Genomic DNA, 4,448 nt, shown 5'->3' on the forward strand with positions numbered 1-4,448 from the left:
AGAACCCAGGTGAGAAAGCTGGGCAGTGGGTTGGGGGAGGGCTCTACCTGTTACACAGGGTCCCTCCCATCTCCCTCTGCACAGACAGGTGTGGGGGTGACCAGCCTCTGTAAGAGGAGCTGGACGTTGGGTACCTGTGAGGGGAATGGCAGCCACATCTGCATCTAACCCCTTAGCCCTGCCCAAAGCCCGGCCTGGGCCAGGGCCCTTGAGTGTTCAGCTGTGGCTTCCTCCTGCTCTGGCTCAGGACTGGCCAGCAGGGAGGGCCGAGGCCCCCTGATGGGGTCATGTGCTCACTGTGCGGAGGGGGCCAGGTAATCACAGAGTCAGAGGGAACAAGCAGTAAGACGTGTATGTCCTGGTGGGGAGGGGTCGGGCACTGGGGAGGAATTCAGAGGAGAGGTGACACCTGTAGTCCCTTCCCCCAATTTCTCCATCCATCATGAGGAACCCAAGTAAAAGACCCATGGGGCCCATCTAGGGGGCCATGGATGGTGCCAGAGCCCTACCTGTGACAACCCCTTGGGAGGCCCCACTTATAAGAGACACATGGGCCCATTTACAGCCCCTCAAACTCCTCCTCCAGGACCATCCCTGAGTTTTGTTCCCTCTGGGTCACTCTGGCCTGTACTCTTTCCCAGTTCCCACCACAAGTCTCCATGCTTCCTGGAGTTTCTCTGTGGATAATACGGAACGGCAGGAGAGCAGACGCCTCTTCACCATCTGGGGAGAGGGCCACTCCATCCCAGGACAGCTGTGGGCACGGAGTTGTCCTCCCTCGAGGTTTCTCCTGTCCCGCCCTTGGGGCCTTTCCTGAGAAAGGGCCTTGTTATAACCTGGGCACCTCAGCCCACAGGCCTGCTCTCCTCTCCCCCACCCAGGCCCCTGACCCTGCCAGGGTCAGAACCCCCTCCAGGGTCACCCCACGCTCACCAGAGGGCACAGGGTGTGGTTCCCACTGTGTTCCCCGGAGCACGTGAACCTCTGCTCCTCTCTTTGGGGAGCCCTCATGGTCACGCAGGTGTGGTAGGTCCCCATCTCCCGTCCGTCCCACCAGGAAGCCACTGCTTAAGCCTCTCCCTCCTCTGGGTTACTCTCCCCTCTGCCTTCCCACCCTCAGACCTGCACATACTAACGTGTCATCCCAATTGGATAGTGGTGATGGTGGCACAACCTCAGGATTATACTAAACACCACCCACCTGTACACTTTATTGGGGTGAATTATGTGATATATGAACCACATCTCAGTAATAATATTGATAATAACAATAACGCCATCCCAGATGTCGCCTTCTACTGACAGCTGTGCCTCATCCCCAACACACATCTCCTGGTCTCTGGACATGTCCCCCATAATCTGCAAGCTGGAGAGTTTTTCCACAGGCCCAGGCCACAGCGAAAGCCATCGAATCAGTGCACAGGGCCGCTCCTCACACCATTCAGGGCTCTGCTCAAGTGTCCAGGGGTCAGTCAGTCCTCACAAACATCGTGTCCAACAAACTCCGACATATATGCCCTGCCATCCACCTACCAGTCTTCTAGCCCAGGCATGTTTGTCTGCAAAGCAATTACCACTGATCTCATAAAAACTGTGTTTATTGTCAGTATCACTGTAATATATGCTCCTTGAGGAAGGGGTCTGTCTGTTTCTTTATCACTGTATCCTCCACATCGTTCCCAGCTCGTAGCAGGGACTCAATAAATGTGTGTTAAATAAACGAATATGTCAGTGCAGCAGTTTCAAGAAGCAGTTTGACCATATGTATGAAAAGGCGTAAAAATGTTTAAACTGTTTGACTTCATATTGACCATTAGTCTATCAATTTAAAACATCCCAAGTGTAGAGGAATCTTTATGCACAACAACGCTTGTCAAATCATTATTTACAAGAAGAAGAGATGAACGCTAATGGATAGAAAAAGGGTCTGTTTATATCCCGTTGTTTGAAACATATGCAGCTTGTAAAAGTGGTGTAAAACTTACGCAGAGTTTATAACATGGAAAACTGCATGTTTTATAGTAACGCATTTCAGAAAGTAACATTTAAATTAACCTGTAACATACAAATGCAACTTTGTAAAATGAGCACGTGTGTCTTTACTGTTACTTTTACATAACTTTATTTACATAATTTTATGTATACTGTAATATTATTATTATTATATTATATGTGTTTAATATACATCAACACGTTGAAAATCAGGATCGCTACAAAGGGCGGCTCCACGGGGCACCATTCACACTGGAGTCTGGGAAGTTTCAATGATGTAATAGATCAGTGTTTTCTGAAAAGAGGCAGTATTTCTCCATTTCTTCTGTTCATTTTAAAGTTTTCTGTGATTGAACAGGTTTCTATTTTTCGAACATGAAAAACGTATTTGAAATTTCACAATAAAGCATCTGAAGTAAAGTAATAACAAAAAGAAGTCCAGGTCTCCTTCCCACCTCAGCTGACACAGCATCTCTCATTAGGATCCACGGGCAGAAACGCCTTCTCAGAAAGAGAAATGAACTCTTCCTGCACCGTCCATGCTCCATCCCAGTTACAGAGGGCAGATGGGCGATAAAGGCAACACTAAGAACACCACCAGTCTGTCGATTACCTATTGCCGTGCACATGATTATATACGAACGTATGTATGTATTAATATACACGTATGGATGAATGTATGCGGTTTATCCCACCGCATCTGAAAGAGTGGATGGATTCTTCCCTTTTAAATCTTCGGAAGTTGAGTCCCTGAGGACCTAAAGCCTTGGCCTGGGGTCACAGAAATGTTGGCCTTGAGAATTAAAGGCCACTCAGCCTCCTGCAGAGCCCCGCTGGGCATGAGCCATATGGACCAAAGGAAGATCTTCCCACAACAGCAAAAGATCAGCTGAGATCTCCCAGTGTCACTCACTGGTCATTGTGGGTGTCACTGCTGCTGCTCTTGCTGTCATCATCATTCTCTGTGTCCTTTGGTACAAGAATAAGACACCCTCGGCTGCGGAGAAGCCAGGTGAGAAATCTGGGCAGTGGGTTGGGGGCGGGCTCTGCCTGTTACATAGGGTCCCTCCCATCTCCCTCTGCACAGACAGGTGTGGGGGTGACCAGCCTCTGTAAGAGGAGCTGGACGTTGGGTGCCTGTGAGGGGAATGGCAGCCACCCCCTTGCATGATGGATGGTGGAAGCAGGGACAGGTGACGATGTGCATGGAGTCATGGGAGGAGACCAGCAAGGGCTGGGAAAGTGGGGTGAGAGGGAAAATGTGGGGTGTTATCTGCCCTGAGAGGAAGGCAGACCTGATTTTGGAGCAACTGAAGGAGAATCCCTGAGGGAATAATAAGCAATACTCTGCCACCAGCTGAACGTTTACTGGTTTCTCTGTCCCCAGAGCTCGTTAGCCTATGGGACGTGTGTCCATGGCAGATGGCGCCAACAGACCATAATGGCAGCAGGCAGCTGGGATCTCAGTGCCCTCGTCAGCTCTGGGCCCACTGATCACCTGAGAGAGCAGAGTCTGCAGCCAGGAGGCCTGCGTTCAGCTCCCGCTCTGGTGTCACTAGCACTTTCCCTCTTGGTGCCTCAGTTTCCTCATCTGTGAAATGGGGAAAATAACAGCATTTATGTCCAGTTGTGCTTGCAAGATTTAAAGTGTTAGTACACGTGAGGTGCTTGCAGCTCTGCCACATCAGTTATTATCATTATTTTTGCTATTTTATACATACTATATTACATGTGTAGTAGTTTTATTTTTATATGGTAAACTACTAAGGTTTGCTTTAGAATCTGCCCATCTGTCTTCTCCCCTTAGGACTTCATCCCCTACTTAGAGAAGCCCTTGATCTTCTGCCTATAGAAAGCTTTCTGTCAGATCATCCTCCTCGATCAGCAAAGTGCAAACTCCAATGTGACTTTCTGCCTTGTATACAAATACTCAGATGCAAGGCTGAGGCTAATTTTCAGGGGAAGGTAGGAGATTATCCGATTAGTAGGATTCACTGGGAGAGCCAATGATTGGTCTTAATGCTCGAGATGTCATGTTTGCAGATCTGAAGAGAAGCCTGCTCAGAAATGAACATATCGTTTTGGTGTGTGCAGGTAGGGTCCTCAGCAGAGGAACCAGGGGCAGCACAGGGACACCGGGCACCTGCACATCCCTTAGCTGAATGCCTCAGCCATTTACCCATCTGTCACCACAACTGAAGAAAGATGGCCACTCTTACCTCAGCCCATCTTTCAGCTGTGTGCCACTGGGGACATATTGGGAGTGTGACTTTGATGACCAGACAAGAAAACAGACATAGACAACACTTTAGTGGTTACCAGATGGGGTTACCAGATTCTAGCGGTTACTAGTGGGGGGAGGTGGGTGGTAGAAGAGGGAAAAAGGTCAAATATATGGTGCTGGAAGAACTGACTCTTGGTGGTGAACACACGATGCAAAGAATAGATGACATATT

This window comes from Rhinolophus sinicus, linkage group LG05, assembly GCF_036562045.2.
Source record: "Rhinolophus sinicus isolate RSC01 linkage group LG05, ASM3656204v1, whole genome shotgun sequence".
Classification (NCBI taxonomy): Eukaryota; Metazoa; Chordata; class Mammalia; order Chiroptera; family Rhinolophidae; genus Rhinolophus; species Rhinolophus sinicus.